Raw genomic sequence first — 27,247 nt, forward strand, 5'->3', positions numbered from 1 at the left:
CCGCTGTCCCCCCCACTCCCCCAAAAATTATTTTCTTAATGATAATTATAAGCTGTACTTTTATATTCCCATAACTTTGCTATTAAACACAAATACAGAGGTAGATGCCAAAATGTCACCCATAAGTATAAATTTCAAACTTAAACAACTTTGTAAGCTCTTTAATGGTTGAAAGAAGATATGTTCTTTTCCTTTTCTTCATTAAAATAAAAAGACAGGGTTTACATAACCTAAGATGCTTACTTTTCTCCTCACACAAAATGATATTCAGTCTGGAATATTTAGCAAAGTTTATTGAGAATTTATAGTTAGTAACTAAGTATATTTACATAAAAGTTTTTCCTAGGTAATTTTGAAAATATCACACAAATTTTCATCTAACTGATATTTTAATTTTGTCTGAGAAAAAAGATGTCTGAGTCATTTATGAGAAAATACTCTGGTTTAATTTCTAAATTTACATGGGTAAATATTAAACAAAGATTTTATTTAAAAAGAATACAGTATCTCCTTCTACATTAAAATCACAATAGTTTTGAAATTTTATTAAATTTAATGAATTAGAAAAAGTGAATTTGATTTTAGTTCTTTGTCTGTGGTATTGTTAAACTTGTTGAATTTCTGGTAGTGTTGTCTACTCCATGCTTTCAAACTATCCTTTAAATGTCATTAAAAACTTTCTTATTCTCATTAATGTAAATATACAAAAATTGCATATTCTCACCCTTTTGTTAATATTACAGCAAATATACATATAAATGCAACAATTCCCATACTTCCTATTGATCAGATTCATACCTTCTAAATGAGAAAAGATATATAAATTTATTGCATGTATACACATCAAAATCCCAGTGATTCTGAGTACTGTAAGGTAACTAATGGGAAATAAAGGCTTTAAATGGTTAAAGACATTTAGGCATTTGTGAGAAATGCAAGATTTTGCTCTAACTATATTTTATTAGCCACAAGTGGTAACTGCTGCTGAAAATTTATGACATTGGTTTTTCTTTTTTTTTTTTTTGTAGCTTTGTAAAAGTTCCTGTTCTTGCCTTTTTAATAATTAACCAAGAGAAGGTCTTTTATTTCTGAGCAAGAATAATTTCTGTTCTGCCACTGCCTTAGGGGCTAACACTAGGTATTACAGATTTGGTTAAGAAAACTAAGTATATCTAGATAAATCTTTTATGCATTCTTTTAGTTTATTGATTTATGTAATTAGAACATGACATGATCATGTGAACTACTCAGTGATTTTCTCTGAATTCTAGAAATAAATTGGGAAAATGGCTATAGTTCAAATAGCAGTTTTAATGTTGTATTTATGTATTTTTTCTTTCAACATAACCAAAAAGTTTAATAATTGGTAGATAGCAAGATGTCTTCATGATATAGCAGAATGTTAAAGCTTATGTCAACAAATTCCATGAATAATTTAACTTGCTCATTATTATAAAAAATAATGGAGATGAGTACTTTAGATTTTTTACTTTGTATCATATACCTGCTTCTGCTCTGGAAAACAGATATACATAACTTAATATCCTACCTTATCTTACTCATTAAAAATGAATCAATCAGAAATGCATCAGTCTAGATAACAATCACAATTAGTCCAAAGTTTATGGTCATGTTTTTCCTTTATTTTAAGAGTTCCCGTTCAAGATGAAGCTTATTAACTTTTCATTATCACTTTCTCATAAAGATCTTATTTTTTTCTTTGAATTGAACTATGTCTAAAAGGCTTAACTTCAGATGTAGAAATTCTCAAGGGAGCGCAACTCTGAGATAAACAGCAGATGTCTAAATTTGTAGCATTTTTACACCAATATATGCTAACCCCAGTTTGTTATGATTACTTTCTAGAAATATTTAAGGAATTTCTTCCATAATTCAGCTATAATAGTGAGTCTTATTGGTGGAATGCATTCATATGGATTTTGATGAATTTGAACTTTTTACTGAATTTTTTTCTTTTTACTAAAAGTATTGATGTATTTTATTGAGTTCTTTCTTTATGAACCAACTAGATCCACACCTTTTATAGCACCAGGTACCTTTACAGAATTGAGCACAACTTGTAGTTATATAATTATTTTATAATTGTTTAACTCATATGTGCATAGTCTAGTAGACCAAGAGGTCCATGAGAGAAGAAACTTCAGTTTTTAATGCTTACTATTGCATCTGTAGCATCTAATGTAATACCTGGCATCTAGTAGTCATTTGATAAATACTGTATTTGTTGAATCAGTGAGTAAATGCTTTGTGTTGAGATATTCTTCCAAACCAGTATTTATGTAGTTAACATATATTATCCTTGGAAATTATGACTCACTGTTCCTCATGTTTCAGCATCCAGTCTTTTAGCCACTATCATCTTTTTCTGAAATACTGTCTTCATCTAGTTATTATGATACAAATTAAATTCATCTGAATTTCCACCTTTTAATGTACCAGACAATGTTTTCCAGATAGAATTTTATGCATCTCACAGAAAGGACATAAACATATGTCTTTGTCCTACATTTTATTTAAGTGAAATTTTACATACTGATTGCTTAATTATATACTTTCAAAACAGCCTGAATTTTATTTCTGTCTATGGGAAACTTTCCAGCAATAAACAGCAGATTTTTTTGGCTGCTTCTGTAATATATAATTAAGAGTTAATAAATTAGATGTGCTGTTGTGTTAAATAGATTCTAATTAAAAGAATTTTTTGTGAAATATGAAAGCATGTTTTATAATTGCATAAGAAACTTAGACACTCAATTTTTTCATAATGCTAATGTAAACACTGCAGAATTATTTGTATTTAAAATTTTATTTTGGATCTGCTGATTTTTAAGGTCATGTGATTAAAATTAAGAAAAAATTTGGAATTTTAGTTTGTGGAACTAGTCTCTTATATCATGGGCTTTAAATTTAATGTCTCTATAACTTTTTAAACAAAATTTGACAGTATAGCTTGGCAGACTATTTGAAAGCACTTCTATGCCAGGTAGGAATCTTTACAGCAGTCTTCATCTGCAGAATGAAAGAAGATTTCCAACTATGTCCTATCATGTTTTCTGAGAGTCTTTGAGCCTTGCAGATATATTCTGGTTTTAAAGAAATGTTATACTCAGTTATTATTACAAGAACAAAGAGAACTCATTCCCTCCTTCTGACTTGAAGGAATTAATATTCTCTATAAAGAACAATAAAGTTTGTTCTGTCATTACTTTTATCCTGAAAAATATATGGCAAAATGTTCCTATAATGTTATTTTCAAGTATAAAGGAATGACTGCCCTATTTTTCTGGATGAAAATTATATCTGTAAATATCACTATTCTTTTCTTTTCTTTCCTTTTTTTTTTTTTTTTTGTGACAGAGTCTTCTCTGTTGCCAGGCTGGAGTGCAATGGCACGATTTTGGTTCACTGCAACCTCCACCTCCCCTGGTTCAAGCAATTCTCCTCACTCAGCCTCCTGAGTAGCTGGGACTGCAGGCACGCGCCACCACGCCTGGCTAATTTTTGTATTTTTAGTAGAAAAGGGGTTTCACCATGTTGGCCAGGAGGGTCTTCTCCATCTCCTGACCTCGTGATCAGCCCACCTCGGCCTCCCAAAGTGCTGGGACTGCAGGCATGAGCCACCGCACCCAGCCAATGTCACTATTCTTTTACTTATAATTATTCTTTGAAAAGCGTTTGGCAATCTTTGAAAAATAAAGAGCCCTGGAATAACTGAAGTGATTCTGAGAAGAAGAACCAGCTATATTTGAGAACTTCTGGGGCCAGGATGGTGATAACATATAACATGCATATTGTATGTCTACTTCAATTGAATTTTGTTGGAAGCTTCCCGATTCACAGCATTGAAGATTTTGGAAATGTGACAGATTATCTTTAGTGACATTGATAAGTGAGGGTGAGGGTTCTTCACAGCACACAAAAACAGAGACAGAAAGACACAGAAGTTTTCAGAAACTGCTGAAGAAAACCTCAGGTTTCCGTTCCCCTGGAGGACCTCCAAATCAGAAGCAGCAATCAGATTTCTACTTAATCAGTGTCTTGGGTATAGGGCCCTAGAATCTCCTCTGAGTATTATTACAGACACGGAAGTCTGATAAGTAACTCCTTGATTGAAGCATGGCCATATACTTGCTTAGAAGAATCATTCTCAGACTTGACTCTGCATTACAATCACTTAGGGAGTTTTAAAAACTACTGACAACTCAGTTTTATTTCAAACTAAATAAAGCATCATCTTTGTGACTGAGGCTCAAGCACTGGTATTTTAAAAAAAACCTCTCCAAGGTATAACCAAGATTGAGAATCACTGTTTTAGAACATTTAGTGAGGAATGGAAATTTCTTGTAATGGCAAAACCAGATGGTAACTGAGTACATCTATTTCTCCATCCTCTTTCCGAAGTTCCCATTGGATGTAGAAAAGTAAATAATAATAAAATCGATTCTGGAGAAGAAGAAGTGACATCAGAAGTCCAAACATCTTAAGATATTTTTTATAAGACAAAAGCAAATGGAATTAGTTGATGATGAAAGAACAGGAAACCATAGTGCAAGATACCAGAGAGTTACAAGCTCAGATTAAATCAGTACAAGAATCAAGGAATCACATTCTTAACAAATGGCTTCCCAGTTTCTGTTTATTCCATAAATAAAGGGGCTGTGAGCAAAGACTTGAAGAAAAGAGCAAAATTAGAGCTATCACTAGAACACTACACATACACAGAAAAGAGAAGGAGAGAAAAAAGGAAATGGAGGAGGATAGAGAAAGGCACATCTGCCTAGAAGTGAAATTGACTAAAGCTTTTCATTCTCAGTGTGAAGCCTTCCTTTGCCCAATATAGGGCACCAACTTCCTTCTCTGCCCTTCTGTATAGAAGCCTCTTCTCCACCCTGAACACCCTGTTCGCATACACAGAAGTGGCAGGCACCCCTCCCATAAAGGGAAATGCATTAGGAGAAAGAGGTCATACTAATTCCAGAGTCTTGCTTTTCAAAGTAGCCCTTCGTTTATTCAATGAAGGCCAATTAAAGACAACCATATTTGTGAGAAAATCTTTGTAAACAATTGAAATCTTAAACAATAGAAGGCTGTTTTGGAAGGGCTTTACCTGGCTCACAGAATCAACAGAAGGTCTGGAGAACCAGGCTGTAAAAATGGGCAAGAACCTTTATCAGTGCAGGATGCTGCTGCCAATTCCACCTCCAGTCAATATGTACCATCATGCCACTGAACTTAAGTCCATTGCCATTGGTGCAAATTATCACACAGAAAATGACAGATCAGGAAGGAGAATTTTCTACTCCCACCCATAATCCTTTCTTGAAGGAGGTAAGCCCATTTCTTCCTCCTGTTTTGAGAGCTCCTTAAGATTCAAAGAATGTTTTAATGCAAGAAGCCTAAAAACAGAACAATGATCACAATTACCACCAAAGCCCATAAAGGAGAAAATAAAAATAGAGCATATAGAACAATTAAACTCAGAGGGGAGAAATTAATGAGTGAAGAATCAGCAGAGATTCTATAAATTTTTCGAAGTAATGCATTTACAGAGATTTGATAGATTTTTTTCATCTAGAATGCAAGCACGAAAATACTACTATGAATAAGAAAAAAAAACAGAATGATTACTCGAAGGAAGTGTTGAGGAGAAACAATTCCTGATGTTTAAAAATGATCTCTGAACTGATAAATTTAATGTACCAGCTAAATAGTAAACTGAACGTTACATTATAGCCATGTTTGTGATGAGGAAAACAAAAGAAATTTCTTAATTTATGGTACAACTAAAAAGTTACTGAAAACTAAAGGAAAGTTAAGATACTTTGAGAACAGGCACAGGGTTAGAAAAGGCATCTACGAGATATTCTAGAAGAAGACCTTTACAGAGACTATAGAGAAAAGAAAATAATAAATAAAAAAGATTTTAAAAATGAACAATTCCAAGTGTGTATGCAGTGAGCAAGAAATTGATAATGTTTGGATTGAAGAGCTCATCAAGGATGTTATAAGATTACCTCATGATAAAACTGTATCTCATCAATTCCTGATAAAATCAGAACACTAGGAAAAAAGAGAAATTTATATGAGTATCCTGAAAAAATGGCTAACCCATAAGAGAATCAGAGTACTGGTTTTTCCGTAAGCAACATTAGAAGTTATAAAAAACAATGAAAAAAGTTCATCAAAATTTTGAATCCAGACTTTTATCAATTAAGTTTAAAGGTATTTGATCCATCTTGAGTTGATTTCTGTGTGTGTGTGTGTGTGTGTGTGTGTGTGTGTGTGATAAATAAAATGTAGTATATACTACATCATCTGTTGATGGACAGTTAGGTTGAGCCCATATCTTTGCTATTATGAATAGTGTTGCAATAAAAATACAAGTGCAGATATCTTTCTGATATACTGATTTCCTTTTATTTGGGTATATATTCAGTAGTGAGATTGCATTTCTATACACCAGTAACACTTGAGCAGAGATCCGAATCAAGAAAGCAATCCCATTTACAATACCTACAAAATAAAATAAAAATAAAATCCCATTTACAAAAGCTCCACAAAAAAAAGATGGAAGATCTCTACAAGGAAATCAGTATATCAGAAAGATACCTACACTTGTATTTTTTATTACGGCACTATTCACAATAGCAAAGATATAGGCTCAACCTAATTGTCCATCAACAGATGATGTAGTGTATATTTTCTTCTAATCATATATTATGCACAAATACATATATGTACATGTATATATGTGTATATATACACACATATGTCATGTGCATAATTGTATATGTGTATATATATATATAATGGAATAAATTCATAAAAATAATAAAATCATGTTATTTGCAGCAGCATGGTTGGACCTAGAGGGCATTATCCTTATTGGAACAACTCAAATACTGCATGTTCTCACTTACAGATTGGAGCTAAATAATGTGCATACCTAGACATAGAGTGTAAAATGATAGTCACTGGAGATTTGAAAGGGTAGAAGGATGAGGGGGATGAGGGATGAGAAATTACTTAATGGGTTTAATGTGCACTATTTAGATGATGGTTATACAAAAAGCCTAGACTTTATCACTATGCAATATATCTATGTAACAACACTGCATGTGTACCTCTTAAGCTTATACAAATTTTAAAAAGAAAAAGTGTAAAAATAAAAATAATAAAAAAGCATAACCTCTAAAATGCCATATAAAAAAACTTTTGAAAAAACTCCGAAAAGTAAAAAGGGAATCATCAGAGGATGGTGTAATATACAAGAAACATTAACAGCTGAGTATGATCCAGAGAAAGTATAGGAAACTAAAATATGATAAAGAGAATCTGTTATTTCTTTACCAGAAATAACAGATTTCTGGTAAAGAAATAACAGAAGAGGTTTTTCCTTAAGTAAAAAACTTAAAAACATAAATGTTTTGTCACAATATGCTTTCCATCCTGAGTGGTCTGTAATGACATCTTCAAGGTCGTCGTTTTTTTTCCTTAGCTATGTCAGCTAGACTGATGTAACTGTTGACGGTATTTTTTATTTCTGTTTGTGATTTCTAGTTTATGTATGATTCTTAGAGTTTTCATCATTCTGCTGAAATGATCTATTTGAGTTTGCATGTTGTCCGTCTTTTGTATTCGAGCCATTAACGTACTAATTCTAGTTATTTTAAATTCATGTCTGCTATTATTTGAATGTGTCCCACAAAATTCATTTGTTGAAGTTTAATTGCCAGTGTGATAGTATTAAGAAGTGGGGCCACTAGAAAGTGATTAAATCATTAGGGAGCCACCTTTGTGAATGGAATTAATGCCATTATAAAAGAGGCATTTCACGGTATTGACCTTTGTCCTTCCATTCCTTCTGCATATGAGGACACAAAGTATATTCCTTCTGGAGGAAGCAGTGTACAAAGTGCTATCTTGGAAGCAGAACCCTGCCTGCACCTTGATCTTGAACTTCCCAGCCTTGGTAGCTGAGTAATACATTTATGCTGTTCATAAATAACCCAGTCTAAAGTACTTTGTTATAGCAGCAGGAATAGACTAAGACATTGTCTGAAAGTTCCAATATCTGTGTCATATCTAAATATGGCTCAGAAGCCTGCTTTTTCTCTTCAAAATGTTTTATCCCCCTTTTAACGTATCTTATGTTTTCTTTATTTAGAAAACCAAATTGACAGCAGATACTCAGGTAAATAAATTTTTATGCTTGGAAATGAGTATCTTTCCTTCTGCTAGGGCAATAGTTCTTGAACTGGTATTTGCCTCGAAGGAGATATTTGACAATGACTGAAAACATTTCTGATTGTCCCAATTGGGGGAAGGGTGTTACTGACATCTAGTGGGTAGAAATCAGGGATGCTGCTAAGCATTCTATAATGGGTAGGACAACCCCTACAACAGAGAATTATTCAGCCCAAAATATACAATTGAGGTTGAGGAACCCCCACTTAGATTAAAAGCTGTCATTAGATAGACACTAAAAGTTGGATTTGGAGGACCACGCCTAGAGCATACAGTGAAATGATATGGGAATTCTGTCAGCTTGGATCCTGATTCCAGTATAAATCTATCCCAAATCTCAGTAGCTTGATCAAGGATTTGATCCACAAAGGATTTAGTATGACCTGCTTTCTAAAAAAAAAAAAAAAAAAAAAAAATTGGAAATAACTCCTAATCCATCAGCCATAGTGGAAAATAGAGGCCTATGGATATAGGCCACATATCACTGACATTTTAGCAAATTCCTTTTATTTTAGATACAGAGGGGTACATGTGCAGGTTAGTTACATGGGTATATTGCATCTTACTAGGTGATTTTTAAACATACTCTCCCCTCTCTCCCTCCCCCTTATAGTATTCTGCAGTGTCTATTTTCCCCATGTTTATGTCCATGTGTGTTCAATGTTTAGTGAGAACATGGGATCTTTGGTTTTCTGTTCCTGTATTAATTCACCTAGGATTATGGCCTCCAGCTCCATCCATGTTGCTGCAAAGGTCATTATTTTATTTTTTTTAATGATGATGTAGTATTGCATTGTGTATATGTACTACATTTTCTTTAGCCAGTTCATTATTGTTGGGCACCAAGGTTGATTCCATGTCTTTTCTATTGTGATACCTATGATCATAAATATAACTACTCTGAAGATTCACTTTAAATGTGTGACTTCTTTTGAAGTTTATGTTTACAATTTCCTAGTTCTTTTGGACCCAGATTAACTCCTTTAAAGAACGCACAAAGCCATCTAAGACATACCTGTCCCTCAAGAAAAAAATGACTTTCACACAGTTTTTGAAAATTAAGATTCTGAACTGCCAGATGTTACTGACTATAAAGCAATCCGACTAATCTTTCTTTTCTTTTTTTGTTTTGTTTTTTGCCTCCTGACAGGAGGCTTTAATGATTAGCTTCCATTTATATACTCTCCTCACCTCTTAAGTGGCATCCTTACTTACGGTGTCTATGTGACGTGACTTGAACCTTGGCCCTTCCCCTGCCAAGGAATCAGCATTTCCATGAAGTATCACTCAGAAAAAAAAAACAAAAAAAACTCAGCTCTTGTAGTTTGGACTATTGCTAGATTCTTCTCTTCCTTGTGCTAATCTAGTGAACAGCATCTTCATTTTGATGGCCTTATTTGTGGACCCAGATGATTTCCCTAATGGTGCCTATGTAGAAAGGAAAGGAAAGAAATTAATTTAATAAGCATCTGATCTGTGTCTGGCTCTGTGCTAGACATCATATATAGGCATACCTCATTTTATTCTGCTTCACTTCATTGTGCTTTGCAGATATTGTAATTTTTACAAATTGAAGGCTGTAGCAACCCTGCATCATGTAAGTTTATTCACGCTATTTTTTCAATAGCATGTGTTCACTTCATGTACCCATGTCACATTTTGGTGATTCTCAAAATATTCCAAAGTTTTCACTAATATTATATCTGTTATGGTGGCCTGTGATCATTATTTTTTTTCTCTTATTTATATATAATAATTTACATATTTATAATGATACATGTGAGTGCTTTTTGCATGCATAGAATGTGTAATGATCAAGTCAGGGTAATTGGGGTATTCATCACCTTGAGTGTTTATCATTTTTATGAGTTAGTATTATTTTAAGACTTCTGCTTACTTTAACATACATAATATTGTTGCTAAGTATAGTCATTCTAGAGTAAAATCAAAAATTAAAACTTATTTCTTGTGTCTAAGTGTATATTTGTACCATAACCAACTTCTCTTCCTCCCCTCACCTATCCTTTTCAGTCTCTGGCATCTATTGTTCTATTGTATATAATCCATCAGATGGAAGAACATGTTATATTTCTTTCTGTTCCTTTGTGAGATTGCAGGGTTATATTGTAGTTCTATTTTTCGTTTTCTTTGAGAAATCTCCATATGTTTTTCATAGAAGTTGTATTAATTTACATTCCCACCAACAGTGTGTGAATTCTCTTTTCTACACATCCTTGCCAGCATGTTATTTTTTGTCTTTTTAATGGTAGCCATTCTAACTGGGGTGAGATATCTCATTGTGGTTTTGATTAGTATTTTCTTGATTACTAGTGGTTGTATTAGTTCGTTTTCACTCTGCTGATAAAGACATGCCAGAGGTTGGGCAAATTACAAAAAAATAAAGAAAACGTTTAATGGACTTACAGTTTCACATGGATTGGGAGGCCTTGTAATCGTGGTAGAAGGCAAGGAGAGCAAGTCATATCTTACGTGGATGGCAGCGGACAAAGAGAGAGCTTGCGCAAGGAAACTGCCTCTTATAATACTGTCAGGTCTTCTGAGACTTATTCACTAGCAGCACAGAAAAGACTTGCCCCAGTGATTCAGTTACATCCCACTGGGTCCCTCACATAACACGTGGAAATTCAAGATGAGATTTGGGTGGTCACCCAGCCAAAACATATCAGTAATGTTGATATGATGTTCAGTAAGCTTTTATATATATAAAATATAAAATTGTTACATTTTATATATATAAAATCTATAAATTTATGTATATATAAAAGAAGACATATCCTCTTTTGAGAAACATCTATTTATAGTCTTTGCCCATTTTTAGAGGAATTTTTTTTCTGTTGAGATGTTTGAGTTCCTTGTATATTTTGGATATTAGTTCCTTGTCAGATAATTAATTCACAAATATTTTCTTCCATTCAAGAAGCTGTCTCTTCACTCTGTTGACTGCTTCTTTTGCTATGCAGAAGTTTTTTAGTTTAATATAGTCCCATTTGTTTATTTTTATTTTTGTTTCCTGTACTTTTGAGATCTGAGCCATAAAATCTTTGCCTAGACAAATGTTCTAAAGATTTCCCTATATTTTATTTTAGTAGTTTTATAGTTTTGGATCTTATGTTTAAGTCCTTATTTTCAGTGGTCTTTTGCATATGGTGAGAGATTAGGATTAAGTTTTCTGCATATGGTTATTCAGTTTTTCCTGCACTATTTATTGAAGAATGTATACTATCCCCAGTTGTGTGTTCTTGTTGGCTTTGTTCAAGATCAGTTGGCTGTAAATATTTGGATTTATTTCTGACTTCTTTATCCTGTTCTAGGTCTAGGTCTGTTGTTACACTAATACCATGTTGTTTTGATTACTATAACCATGTAATCTATTTTGAAGCTAGGTAGTATGATGCTTTCAACTTTGTTATTTTTGCTCAGGATTGCTTTGGCTATTTGAGCTCTGTTTTTGATCGATGCAAATTTTAGAATTTTTTTCTGTTTTTGTGAAAAATTATGGTATTTTGATAGGGATTGCATTGAGTCTTTAATTGCTTTGAGCAGTATGTTCAATTAAATCCCAACCCATGAGCGTGGAATGTCTTTTCATTTGTTTGTGTCTTCCTCAACTTACTTCATCAGTATTTATAGTCTTCCTTGTAGAGATATTTTACCTTCTTGGTTAAATTAATTTGTAGGTATTTTTATAGCTATTGTAGGTGGGTTTTCTCCTTGATTCTTTTGGCTATTTTATTATTGGTGTATAGAAACAATACTAATTTTTGTACGTTGATTTTGTATCTTACAAATTTGCTGAATTTGTTTATTAGTTCTAAGAGTTTTTTTTCAGTGGAGTCTTGTTTTTTTTTTTTTTCCTCTCTCTAGGTATAAGATCATATTATCTGCAAAGAAGAACAATTTGACTTCCTCTTTTCTAATTTGGATTTTTATTTGTTTTTCTTGCCTAATTGCTCTGACTTGAATTTCTAGTACTATGTTGAATAGGAGTGGTTAAAATTAGCATGCTTGTCTTGTTCCAGTTCTTAGAGGAAAGGCTTTCAACTTTTGCCCATTCAGTATGTTAGCTGAAGGTTTGTCACATATGGCCTTATTTATTTTAAGGTATGGTCTTTTGCTTAGTTTGTTGAGAGTTTTTATTATGAATGGGTATTGAATTTTGTCGAATGTTTTTTATGCATCTATAGCGATGATCATATTATTTCTGTCCTTTATTCTGTTGATGTAATGTATCATGCTTATTAATTTGTATATGTTAAATGATTCTTCCATCCTTGGTATAAAAGCCTCTTGATCATGGTATATATCTTTTTGATGTGCTGTTGGATTTGATTTGCTAGTATTTTTGTTGAGAGATTTTGCATCTTTGTTCATTAGCATATTGGCCTATATTTTTGTTATTGTTGTGTCCTTGTCTGGTTTTGGTATCGGAGTAAAGCTGGCTTTATGGAATGGGTTAGGAAAATTTTCTTCCTTTTTCATTTTTAGGGGGATAGTTTGAGGATAATTGGTATTAGTCATTTAAACATTTGGCAGAATTCTGCCGAGAATCTATTCAGCCCTGAGCTTTCCTCTTTTTTTGTCAGTGATTTAATCTTTTCTTTTTTATTATACTTTAGGTACTTTTTTATTGTACTTTTTGTACATGTGCAGATCATGCAGGATTGTTGCATAGGTACATACATGGCAAGGTGATTTGCTGCCTTCATCCCCCCACCACCTATATCTGGTATTTCTCCCCACATTATTCCTCACCGCCCTCTGCTATCCCTCCCCTAGAACCCCCAACTGACGGCAGTGTGTGATGCTCCCCTCCCTGTGTCTACATGTTCTTATTGTTCATCACCCGCCTATGAGTGAGAACATGTGGTGTTTGATTTTCTGTTCTTGTGTCAGTTTGCTGAGAATGATGGTTTCCAGTAAAAGAATGGCTCTCGTGTTCAGATTTAACATAGGAAGAGTGTACAAATTCACTTGCAGTTCTGTTTAGTGCTCTAAAATTTTATGCTGGATTAACCTATGGTCATTCCTCCTTGAAAGTTGTCAATGCCAGAATAGAAGCCATGAAAGAATAAAATTGGCTCCTATAATTCAACATAAAAATAAACCAATAATCCAATTTAAAAAATGGACAAATGATTTGAGTAGACATTTCTCTAAAGATTTTTTTTCTCTCTCTCTATATATTCTCTAAAATACATATATATATATATATATATATATATATGACTAACAAGCATATCAAAAGATACTCTGCCAGGTGCAGTGGCCCAGCGCTTTGGGAGGCTGAGGCGGGCAGATCGCGAGGTCAGGAGTTTGAGACCAGCCTGACTAACATGGTGAAACCTTGTCTCTACTAAAAATACAAAAATTAGCCAGGTGTGGTGGCACGTGCCTGTAATTGCAGCTACTCAGGAAGTCGAGACAGGAGAATCGCTTGAACATGGCAGGCAGAGGTTGCAGTGAGCCGAGATCATACCACTGCACTCCAGCCTGGGAGACAGAGTGAGACTCCATCTCTTTTCATATGCTTCGACACTCCATCTCAAAAAGAAAAAGAAAGAAAAAAAAAGATACTCAATGTCATCAATAATTAGGAAAATCCAAATTAAAATCCCAATGAAGTATTAACTGACATCCATGAGGATGGCTATTAAAAACAATAAGAACAACAACAAAATAAAAACAGGAAAAGATGTGTTGCTGAGGATGTGGAGAAATAGAAACGTTTGTGCACTGTTGGTGGCAATGTAAAATAGTGTAGCTGCCATGAAAACTAGTATGGTGGCCCCTCAAAACTTAAAAAATACAGTTATCATATAATCTGGCAATTTCATTTCTGGGTATGTACCCCAAAAATTGAAAGCAAGGTTTCAAAGAGATATATGTACACCCATATTTATAGTAGCATTATTCACAATAGCCAAAATATAAACACAACCTAAATTTGTATAAATAGATGAATGGATAAACAAATGTGGTATATGCATAAAATGGAATATGATTCAGCCTCAAAAAGAAAGAACGTTTGACACATGCTGCAGCATAGGTGAACCTTGAGGACAGTATGCTAAGTGAGATATGCCAGTTACAAAAAGAAAATTCTATGTTACTCCACTTATATAAGGTATCTAGAGTGGTCAAATTTGTAGCAACAGAGGGTAGAATGGTGATTATCAGGGGCTTGGAGGAAGGGGAGAAATAGAGAGTTGTTGTACTGAGTTTTTGCAAAACAAGATGAAGAAATTCTGGAGATTGGTTGCACAATAATGTAAATATACAGACCACTACTGAAGTTGGAAAGAATTAAAATGGTGTTGTTTTTATAAAACAATTTTTAAAAAGGGAGAAATTTGGTTATGCAATCTTCTTTAAATATATATGTAAATATAAAAAATAATATAAATATATAGATATATAATAAAATATAAAAAATAGAATAATATTAAAATACAATAAGTATATTTAAAACTCTATAGTCAGCCATGTATGATGATAGAGGCACCTTTCTGCATAATGGCAAGGAAATGCACCATAGCCTCCTATGGGTCCTCTACATTCTGAGATTGAGCAAAATACTTAACTATCTCTATTAATCAAGTTATCCATTATAATTTAACTAATGACTTTCTGTACTCTTATTTTTATTATTTATTTATTTAAACAAAATACCATTTTCAAATTAATTTTTGTGGGTACATAGTAGGTGTATATATTTATGGGGTACATGAGATGTTTTGTTATAGGCATGCAATGTGAAATAAGCACATCATAAAGAATGGGGTATTCATGCCCTCAAACATTTATCCATTGAGTTTCAAACAATCCAATTATACTCTTTAAGTTATTTAAAAATGTAGTTATTATTGATTGTAGTCACCCTATTGTGCTACCAAATAGTATGTCTTATTCATTCTTTCTATTTTCTGTACCCATTAACCATCCCATCCTCTTCCTAAGGTCCCCACCATCCTTCCCAGTTTCTGGTAACCATCCTTCTTCTTCTCTCTATGTCCATGAGTTCAATTGTTTTGATTTTTAGATCCTGCAAATAAGTGAGAACATATGATGCTTGTCTTTCTGTGCCTGGCTTATTTCACTTAACATAATGACTTCCATTTCCATCTATGTTGTTGCAAATGACTGGACCTCATTTTTTTTTATGGCTAAATAGTACTCTATTGTATACATGTATTACATGTTCTTTATCCACTCATCTGTTGGTGGACATTTAGGTTGCTTCCAAATCTTAGCTATTGTAAAAAATACTGCAACAAACACAATAGTGCAGATATCTCCCTGATATACTGATTTCCTTTGTTTTGAGTATGTACCAGCAGCGGGATTGCTGGATCATATGGTAGCTCAATTTTTACTTTTTTGAGGAACCTCCAAACTGTTCTCCATGGTGGTCCTACTAATTTACACTCTGATCAACAGTGTATATGGGTTCCCTTATGTCCACATCCTTGCCAGCATTAGTTCCTGCCAGTCTTTAGGATATAAGCCATTTTAACTAGGGTAAGATGATATCTCATTGTAGTTTTGATTTGCATTTCTCTGATAGTCTGTCATGCTGAGCACATTTTCATATGCCTCTTTGCCTTTTGTGTCTTCTTTTGAGAAGTGTCTATTCAGATACTTTCCCCATCTTTTGATTGGAATATTAGATTTTTTTTTTCCTATGGAGTTGTTTGAGCTTTTTATATATTTTGGTTATTCCTCCCTTGTCAGATAGGTAGTTTGCAAATATTTTCTCCCATTGTATGGATTGTCTCTTCACTTTGTTGTTTCCTTTGCTGTGCAGAAGCTTTTAAACTTGTTGAATCCCATTTGTCCGTGTTTGCCTGTGCTTGTAGGGTATTGCTCAATAGATTTTTGCCCAGACCAGTGTCCTGGAGATTTTCCCTAATGTTTTCTTGTAGTAGCTTTATTGTTTGAGGTCCTAGATTTAAATGTTTAATCCATTTTGATTTAATTTTTCTATATGGCAAGATATAGGGGTCTCATTTCATTCTTCTGCATAGAGATATCCAGTTTTCCTAACGCCATCTATTGAAGAGACTGTCTTTTCCCATGTGTATGTTCTTGGCACCTTTGGTGAAAATGAGTTCACTGTAGCTCTGTGGATATGTTTCTGGGTTCTTGATTCTCTATTCTGTTTCATTGGTCTATGTGCCTCTTTTTATGAAAATATCATACTATAGCTGATACTACAGCTCTGTAATATAATTTGAAATCAGATAATGTGATTCCTCCAGTTTTTTTCTTTTTGCTCAGGATAGCTTTGACTATTCTGGGTCTTTCGTAGTTTCATGTAAATTTTAGGATTTTTTTTCTATTTCTGTGAAGAATGTCATTGGTATTTTGACAGAGATTGCAATGAAACTGTAGATTGCTTTGAGTAATAGAGATGTTTTATCAATATTGATTATTTCAATCCATGAACGTTGAATGTTTTTCCATTTTTTTGGTTTCCTCTTCAATTTCTTTAACCAGTGTTTTATAGTTTCCATCATAGAGATAGTTCACTCCTTTGGTTGATTGCTAGGTATTTGTGGTTATTGTAAATTGAATTACTTTCTTGATTTTTTTTTTTACATTCGTCACTGTTGAACATAGAGAAATGTGATTTTTTCTTTTTCTTTTTTTTTTTGAGATGGAGTCTTGTCCTGTCACCCAGCCTGGAGTGCAGTGGTGCCATCTTAGCTCACTGCACCCTCCACCTCCCAGGTTCAAGCGATTCTCCTTGCCTCAGCCTCCCAAGTAGCTGGGATTACAGGTGCCCATCACCACGTCCAGCTAGTTTTTTTGTATTATTAGTAGAGATGGGGTTTCACCATGTTGGCCAGGCTGGTCTCGAACTCTTGACCTTGTGATCCGCCCACCTCAGCCTTCCAAAGTGCTGGGATTACAGGGGTGAGCCACTGTGCCCGTCCTGCTACTGATTTTTTATGTTGATTTTGTATCCTACAAATTTGCTGAAGTTGAATTTTTCATAAGTTCTAATAGTTTTCTGGTGGAGTCTTCAGGTTTTTTCCAAATATAAGATTACATAGTAATCTGCAAACAAGGATAATTTGACTTCTTCCTTTCCAACTTGTATGCCCTTTATATCTTTCTCTTGTCTGATTACTCTAGCTAGGGCAAGAAGTGGCCTTTGAGATGGACCTTCAAGCATATGTTGGAAGTCTCTGAAGGAATAAAAAGATTGTATTAATCTCTTTATTCATTCTGATATTGAGCAGAATACTTAACTGTCTCTATTAATCAAGTTATCCATTATAATTTAACTAGTGACTTTCTGTACTCTTATTTTTTTAAAAGGTGCTTATTAGCTTTCATTTTCGTATTTGTCTAAAGCTTCTATTTTCATCTATATTAACAAGTGAATTGTAGCTCAGCGTAGGGAATATTGACATAGTAGGAAATAATAAGTCCTTGAAATCAAACAGACTGGATTAAATCTCACTCTGCTGCTCTCTAGCTTTGCAATTTGGGTAAACCATTTTTCTAAGACTGTTACCTCAGGTATAAAATAGAGTTGATATATAATGATCTGATGGGGCTGTTGTGATGATCTGAGACACCATTTGTCACGGTTTTTTTGGCCCAGTCCTTGGAACATAATATGTACTTGATAAATGATTATTACTATTAATATTAGACATATCAAGGTGCCTGTGCTCATAATGAATAATTATCTAGTTTCCTAATTTAAGAGAGATACAGAAATATTATAAACAGATTAGGAGATATTTAATAATTAAAATTTGGAAAATAGGAATTCTGAAGCATAGGGGCTATTTAAAAGCCCATTTATTTGGCAAGAAAAATTAGAATCATTATTGCAACAAAAAGCTCATTCCACAAGAAATACAGCCTTTCACTGAAATATTTATTATACATGAAGGCAAGTGCTAATATGTTCTTTTTTTAAGAATAAGACTAGTTATTTATCTATTTTGATTACATAAGACAAGTTTTCCTCGAAAGACAGGATAAATGACCGCTTATGGATTTTTCTAATTCTGTGTTTCTATAACTATATAAAAAAAAGCACTGCCAACATGTAGTCAGTAGTAACTCTAAATTCATGAATCTTTTAAATATAGGTAAGTTTTTAGGCAATGATATAGACATGGTAGAAAGCCTTAGGCCCTATGTACTGAAGAGAAAATTGTGTCCCATGAATTTTTAATAAACTAAACAGTGCTATTTCCATGAAAAAAAAAATGTGGTATGCTAAATAAGAGTGAAAGGAATTCCAAGGGGAAGGGCTGAAAAAAGACAGTTTGGCACTTTTACTTTTCAATGGACTGAAGGAAAAAATGTAGAGGATTTTATTATCTCAAAACTAGGGAAGCTTCTGATTTGAGTTTCTTGCGTAAATTTACATCATAATTTGAAAGTTCTATCTGCAAATATTTAAAAGCTTAATTAATATAAATTTTTGCTGTTGTACTTAATTCCAATATTCAGGTACAATATACAAAATAAAGATTATATTCTGTCACATATCAGACTTGTTACATTGTCTGGGTCTCAATTTCTCCAACTCCAAGATGAAATTGTTGACATAAAGAATCCTTAAGTCTTTAGAAAAGTTTTATGGGTCTTGGATACAGGCACCTCTAATACAACTTTAAAGGAATAGAATCGCCAATGAAAATTTATTATGAAGAATAACCAGTGTATATTCTCAGGTCATCCTATGCAAAAGACATTCTTGAGACATTTTGAAATCCTGGTACTGTAAAGGAAAGTGAGAACTCATCCATGGAAATAGGAAGTACTTAGATTTCAGTTGTGTGCTAGAGCCAGTCATATCTGTGCATCTCTTCCCAGCTCTGTGTTTGATACTTCATGTTTAACAATATAAAAGAATAGTACTCTCCCTTCTTTCTTTTTTTTTTTAGAATATATATGACTATTAATAAAAAATTATACCATTATACTGTGGGATTTGCAACCTACATTGCTAATACATAGTGTACAGTTATATACTGAGCATAGCTTTACACTATGTAAAACATTTAAAGCATGCTGGAGAGGGTCTAAATCAAATTATATAGTATTGCTGGGTTGAATGGTAGATCTGTTTTAAGTTCTTTGGAAAATCTCCAAACTGCTTTCCACAGTGGTTAAACTAATTTACATTTCCACCAGCAGTGTATAAGCATTCCCTTTCCTCTGTAGCCTCACCGACATTTGTTATTTTCCAAATTTCAAATAGCAATTCTTAATGGTGTGAGATAATATCTCATTGTAGTTTACATTTGCATTTCTCCAATAATTGGTGATATTGAGCATTTTTCCATATGCTTGTTGGTCACGCATATGTCTTCTTTTGAGAATTGTCTACTCATGTTCTTTGTCCATTTTAAATGTTTTTTTTCTTGTTGAACTGTTTAAATGCATTAAAAGATTCTGAATATTAGACCCTTGTCAAATGCATGGTTTGGGAATATTTTCTGCCGTTCTGTAGGGTCTGTTTACTTTGTTTATAGTTTATTTTGCTGCACAGAAGCTCTTTAGTTTAATTCGGTCTCACATATTTTTGTTTTTGTTGCAATTGCTTTTGGAGATTTTATTATGAAACCATTGCCAAAATCTGTGTCCAGAATGGTATTTTTTAGTTTTTTTTCTGAGGTTTCTATAGTTTTTAGGTCATACATTTAAGTCTTTAATCCATTTTGAGTTAGTTTTTGTATATAGTGAAATGAAGGTGTCCAGTTTCAATCTTTGGCATATAGCTAGCCACTTATCCGAGCACCATTAGACCTTTTCCCATTGCTTGTTACTGTTAACTTAGTCAAAGACTACATAGTTAGAGGTGTGTGGCTTTATTTCTGGGTTGTCTAACATGTTACATTGGTCTATGTGTATGTGTTTGTACCATTATCATGGCGTTTTCATTACTGTAGCCTTATTGCAAAGTTTGGAGTCAGGGTCAGGTAATGTAATGCCTCGAGCTTTGTTCTTTTTGCTTACTTATAATTGCTTTGGCCATTTGGGATTTTTTTTTGTCCCATATAAATTTTAAAATGTTTTTCTTTTCCTATGAAGAATGACATTGGTAGTTTGGAAGGAATAACATTGAATCTGTAAATTGCTTTGGACAGTATGGCCATTTTCACAATATTGATTATTTCTATCCATGAGCACGGAATGTCTTTCCATTTGTTTGCATTGCCTCTGATTTCTTTCAGCAGTGGTTTATAATTTTAATGGTAGAGCTCTTTCACCTCCCTGGTTAGCTTTATTCCTAGGTATTTTATTCTTACTGTGGCTATTGTAAATGGGATTACATTACTGATTTGCCTCTCAGCTTGGATATTATTGGTATATAAAAATATTACTGATTTTTTACATTGATGTTGTATTCTAAAACTTTACTAAAGTTATTTATCAGTTCTAGGAGCATTTGGAAAGAAATGATAGAGTTATCTAGTTATAGAAGTATATCATTGTGAACAGTGATAGTTTGACAGTTTGACTTCCTCTTTGCCAATTTGGATGCCTTTATTTTCTTCTCTTGCCTAATTGATTGGGCTAGGATTTTCAAGTACTATGTTGAATAGGAGTGGTGAGAGTGAGCAACCTTGTCTTGTTTTAGTTCTCAAGGAAAATGTTTCCAGCTTTTGCCCATTCAGTATGGTGTCAGCTGTGGGTTTGTCATAGATGGTTTTCATTATTTTGAGGTATGTTCCTTCGATTCCTAAATTGCTGAGGGTTTTTAATATGAAGGGATGTTGAATTTTATCAAAAGCTTTTTCTGCACTTAATGAAATTATCATGTAGTTTTAGCTTTTAGTTCTGTTTTATATACTGAATCACATTTATTGATTTGCATATGTTGAACCAACCTTGGCATCCCAGGAATAAAGCTGCTTAATTGTGATAGATTAGCCTTTTATATGCCACTTGATTCAATTTGATAGTATTTTGCTGAGAATTTTTGCATCTATGTTCATTAGGGAAGTGGTTCCCCCCCCCCATTGTGTCTCTGACAGGTGTTGGTGTAAGAATGATGCTGGCCTCATGGAATGAGTGAGGGAAGGGTTCCTCCTTCTCATTTTTGGGAATAATTTTATTAGGATTGGTACCAGCTCTTCCTTATATCTGGTAGACTTTGACTGTGAACCTGTATGGTCCAGGGCTTTTTCTGGTTGGTAGGGTTTCTTTTTTTTTTTTTAATTACTGATTTATTTTCAGAACACATTATTGGTCTGTTCAGGATTTCAATTTCTTCATGGTTCAATCTTGGAAGGTTTTGTGTTTCCAGGAATTTATCCATTTCTTACAGGTTTTCTAGTTTGTGTGCATAGAGGTGATTGTAATAGTCTTAACGGTTTTTTGTGTTTATGTAGGGTCATGGTAATGTTTTCTGCCTCAAGGATTTGTCTAATGCTGTCAGTGGGGTGTTGAAGTCTCCCACTATTATTGTGTGGATAACTAAGTCTCTTTGTAGGTCTCTAACAACTTATTTTATAAATCTTGATGTGCCAGCATTGTGTGTGTGTGTGTGTGTGTATATATATACATATATATATACATATATATGTATATATATACACACACACACACACACGTACACACAATATATACACATACACACACACATATATATGATTGTCAAGTATTCTTGTTGAATTGAACCCTTTATCATTATGTAATGCCCTTCTTTTCCTTTTCGATTGTTGTTTGTTTAAAGTTTATTTTGTCTGAAATAAGAGCAACTCCTATTCTTTGTTTTTCATCTTGATTGATCTTTCTCTGTCCTTTTACTTTGAGCCTGTGTGTGTCACTGCACATGAGATGGGTCTCTTGAAGATGGCATATAGTTGGGTCTTGCTTCTTTATCCAACTTGCCACTCTGTGCCTTTTAAGTGGGGCATTTATACAACTTATGTTCAAGGTTAATATTGATATGTGAGGAGTTGAGCCTATGATCATGTTGTCTGGTTGTTATATGGATTTGAGTTTATGTTTGCTTTATAGTATCAGTAGGCTATGTACTTAAGTATTTTTGTATTGGTAGGTAATGGCCTTTGTTTCCATGTTTATCACCCCCTTAAGGACCTCTTATAAGGCAAGTCTGGTGACAACAAATCCTCTTAGCATTTTCTTGTTTGAAAATTATTTTATTTCTTCTTCACATATTAAACTTAGTTTTGCTGGATATACATTTTTGGTTGAAATTTCTTTAAGAATGCCGAAGATAGGCCCCTCATCTCTTCTGGCTCATAAGATTTCTGCTGAAAGGTCTACTGTTAGCCTGATGAGGTTCCCTTTGTATGTGACCTGCCCCTTGTATTTAGCTGCCTTTAGTATTTTTTCTTTCACATTGACCTTGGAGAATCTGAAGACTATATGTCTTGGGGATGGTCCTCTTGTAGTAGAATAGTATCTCACTGGAATTCTCCAAATTTCTTGAATCTGCATGTAGACCTCTCTAGCAAGGTTGGGGAAATTTTCATGGATAATATCTTCAAATATATTTTCCAAGTTGCTTGCTCTCTTTCTCTAATTTTCTGGAATGCCAGTGAATTGTAGGTTTGATATCTCTATGTAATCCCATATTTCTTGGAGGTTTTCTTTTTTTCTTTTATTTTTTCTAAGTTTATTTGAAGAACTAGTTATTCAAGCTCTGATATTCTTTCCTCAGCTTGATCTATTCTGCTGTTAAAACTTCTCATTGCATAATATTAAGAAATTTTTTTTTTTTTTTTTTTTTTTTTGAGACAGAGTCTCACTCTTGTTGCCCAAGCTGGAGTGCAATGGCATGATCTCAGCTCACTGCAACCTCTGCATCCTAGGTTCAAGCGATTCTCCTGCCTCAACCTCCAGGGAAGCTGGGATTACAGGTGTCTGCCACCACACCCAGCTAATTTTTGTATTTTTAGTAAAGATGGGGTATCATCATGTTGGCCAGGCTGGTCTTGAACTCCAGACCTCAGGTGGTCCACCTGCCTTGACTCCCAAAGTGCTGGGATTACAGGCATGAGCCACCATGCCTGGCCAATATTATGAAATTCTTATAGTGAGTTTTTCAGCTCTAGATTCGTTAGAGTCGTTCTGAAAGAGGCTCTTTTGTCTTTCAGCTCTTGAATAGTTTTGTTGGATTCCTTAGATTCCTTGGATTGGGTTTCTACTTTCTCCTGAATCTTGAAAATCTTTGTTGCTATAAAGATCCTGAATTCTATGTCAATTATTTCAGCCATTTCAGTTTGGTTAAGAACCATTGCTGGGGAGCTGATTCAGACTGGTTAAGAACCATTGCTGGGGAGCGAATGCAGTTGTTTGGAAATAAGAAGACACTCTGACTTTACAGTTGTCAGAGTTCTCATACTGGTTCTTTTTCATTTGTGTTGGCTGGTGTTCCTTTAATACTTGAAGTTGCTGGGTGTTTTGAATGGGCCTTTTTGTTTTTATATTCTCTGATGCCCTTGAGGGTTTGACTGTGGTTGGGTTTAGTTGATTGGTTTCCTTTCTGGATGCTTTCAGGGGGCCAAGGCTTAGCTCAACACTCCTGGGCTGCATACTGTATTTGTAGGGTCTGGGAATAGGCCTGCAGTTTTGTTCTCTGGCTCCTGGAGGTTAAACATCTGCTGCAGTGGAGGGGCTGAGTTCCCAGTCCACTGGCAACAACATGCCAATGGGGGCTGCCAGCAAAAGTGCTCTGGTTGGGTGGCAGTGCACCCCTGTGTGTATACACCGGCCAAGTGGTGGTGGGTCAATGCAAGTGTGTGCACTGGCAGTCTGGCAGGGGTCATTGCATATGTGTGCACCTGTGATGGGTCCATGTGTTCATGCATGCTGATGGGGTGGTGGTAGGTCTTCACATGCATGCTGGTGGGGTGGTGCTAGGTCCCTGCATATACATGCTGGCAGGGCAGCAGGGGCTCCACATGTGCATGTGTGCTGGCAAGGTGGTAGGGGAGGCTGCAACAAAGTGCACACCAGTTGGGGAGGCTGCAGGCAGGTGCATGCCTGTAGAGGTCTGTCTGCAAAAGTGCTCCAATGGTTAGGCAAGACCTGCCTGCAAAAGATAGGACAATGGCCACTAGCAAGCTGAGGCTGTACTGAAAAAGAGTGTGACCAGGCAGTGACCCTGGGAGAGGCTAGCAGACAAGAGGCACTCAGATCCAACTGGCCCCATCCTCAAGCAAGACTGCCCTGCTCTGTCCAGGTCTGGCAGCAAACGAAGGCTAAAGCTGCCTAGAGGTGTATTTGTGGAATAGGCACCCGTGGATGTGCCTGATTGCAGCTGTTCCCATGCCAAACCTTTGGGTTCCACACAGGCTGGAGTTCTGTCTCTACTAACTCTCTGGGAAGTTCTCTCTGTCAGCTCAGATGTCCATGAATATTGTGAAGTATCCCACATCTAGTTTTTCAGAGCTCTGTGGCAGAAGTAGGCCACTTCATGGCTATATCACTCACCAGTTTCCTAGGAGCTGCTCAAGGCCAGGAGCAGTTCCGGTTCTTGGATACCCTATGCAGGGTTCCCAGTATCCTCACCTTTCAGCCTGGAGTCTGCATCCTCCTGTCCACTCTCTGTGCCTTCTCTTCAAAGACCTGTTCAGAGTGTCCTCCTTTCTTCATTGTATATTTTTAGAACCTTTGTGAAAGATCAGTTGACTGCAGTAGACACTTGAAGAACATGGGTTTGAACTGCCCAGAGTCCACTTATATGCAAGTTTTCTTCCACCTCTGCTGTCCCTGAGGTGGTAAGACCAATCTTCCTCTTTCTTCTCTTCCTCCTCAGCCTACTCAATATGAAAATGATAAAGATGATGAGGATGAAGACCTTTATGATGATCTACTTCCACTTAATAAATACTAATTATATATGCCCTTTCTTATTATTTTCTTAATATTTTCTTTTCTGTAGCTTGCTGTATGGAAAGAATGCAGCATATAATACATATAAGAAATATGTAATAATTGACTGTTTATGTTACTAGTAGGGCCAACAATTATTACAGAAATATGTAATAATTGACTGTTTATGTTACTAGTAGGCTATTAGTAGTTTTAGGGGAGTCAAGTTATGCACAGAGTTTTGGGGGAGTCATAAGTTACACGTTTTAACTGTGTGGGAAGCTGTCACCCCTAACCACCATATTCTTGAAGTATCAATGGTATATATGTGTGGATTTATTTCAGAGTTCTTTTCTGTTCCATTTGTCTAAATGTCTGTCTATATGCCATACCATACTGTTTTAATTACTGTAGCTTTGCAATATATATTTAAATCAGGGAGTGTGATGTCTTCAGCTTTTTTCTTCAAGATTGTTTTGACTATTCAGGACCTTTTGTGGTTCCATGTAACTTTTAGAATTTTTTTTTCTATATTTGGGAGAAATACCATTGGGATTTTGAGAAAAATTACATTATGTCTGTAGATTGCTTTGGATTGTATGGAGATTTTAACAATATTAAGTTTTATAATTTATGAATACAGGATAGCTTTCCATTTGTGTTTTCTTTCAGTTTTTTTAATCAAAGCAAAAATAAATAAGTGGGACTTTGTTAAACTAAACAGCTTCCACACAGAAAAAGAACCAACCCTTTTGAGTAAATAGGGTAACCTACAGAATGAAAAAAAAAATACTTGCAAACCATGTTTCTTTTAAGACATTCATGGCTGGGTGTGGTGGCTCATTCTTGTAACCCCAACAGTTTGGGAGGCCGAGGCAGCAGGATCACTTGAACTCACGAGTTCAAGGCCAGCCTGAGCAACATAGGGAGGCTCTGTTTCTATAAAAAATACAAAAAATAGCTGGGTGTAGTGGCATGTGCCTGAGGTCCCAGCTTCTTGGGAGGCTGAGGTGGGAGGATCACCTGAGTCCAGGAGGGCAAAGTTGCAGTGAGCCATGATCACACCACTGTACTCCAGTCTGGGTGACAAAGTGAGACCTTGTCTTAAAAAAAAAAGACAATTACATGCCCAACAAGCAGCACCTGCTTGCAGGGAAGCCTCAGGTGGTGCTCTCGAGGACTGCATTGTAGTTCCTGTGCTGGCCAACAATGCCTGACCAGTAAGGGCTCCAGTGGGGTGGCCACTTATCAGCCAGCCTGCTCTTTTTCCAACATTGCAGCTTCTCCTAGGCCCGTGGCAACCCCTACATTGTGTTGCTGGTGCGTGTGTGCATGGGCAGGCTTTTCCCTTCCTTGCCTTGTTAGTGCATGTGTGTGTGTGCACACCCTGCCCTGCTGCTGCTGTGGCAAAAATACACTCCACACACCCCCACCACTGGACCGCCATTGTAATCAAAGCCTTGGCAGGCACGGAGCAGGTCAACCCTGCTCCCTCCCAAGACCTGCCCTTGTACCAACACTGCCATGGGAGTAAAATTAGGCACAGAGAACAGTAGATTTTCCACCTCCCTTAGTGACCACCCCTGCTTGCAGTGCACAGAGAATGCACACAGACCTGCCCAAGTGCAGACTGCTCAAAAGCTATGCTGCCTCTGCCATTATGGTGAATGTCTATACAGAGGCAGGCACTCCAGCATCCACTAGCATCCTGTTGCAGCCAAAGAGCATTCACCCTCCTGGGCTGCCATAGCCACTGCAGCTGACACGTGCAAAAAGGACAGATCCCATTAACACTGCACTATGAAATGTTTTGGCTGACACCACCCATTAGAGTGTAGTGACCAGTGGTCTGGGAGCACCTTGCCCACCTCCTGTACAGTAGATTCCTGAGTTTGAGGAGCTAAAGAACAAAGTCAGAGCCTGATATAAGTTCCCCAGAGTTAGAGAACACAGTGAAGGGGTTGGGAGCTGAGTGTTGGCTCCCTGAAATCTTCTAGAAATGAAGCCAGTTGGCTGATTCCACCTTATATCACAATCAAACTTTCAAGATCATCAAATACGATAAAAGAAAAAAAAAACACCCCAAAGGCAGCAACATCAAAGACTGAAGAAACATCAACTCCCAAAGATGAGA

General features: G+C 35.4%; 1 long non-coding RNA gene across 2 annotated transcripts in view; it reads left to right on the forward strand.

Moving 5' to 3' along the window:
* LOC105706603 (uncharacterized) overlaps nucleotides 1-27,247 on the forward strand; it is a 105,475-nt gene that overhangs the window by 7,688 nt on the left and 70,540 nt on the right. The gene's annotated exons all lie outside the window — the stretch shown is intronic.

Source organism: Aotus nancymaae, unplaced genomic scaffold, assembly GCF_030222135.1.
Source record: "Aotus nancymaae isolate 86718 unplaced genomic scaffold, 86718_ANA_hifiasm-v0.15.2.pri h1tg000019l, whole genome shotgun sequence".
Taxonomy (NCBI): Eukaryota; Metazoa; Chordata; class Mammalia; order Primates; family Aotidae; genus Aotus; species Aotus nancymaae.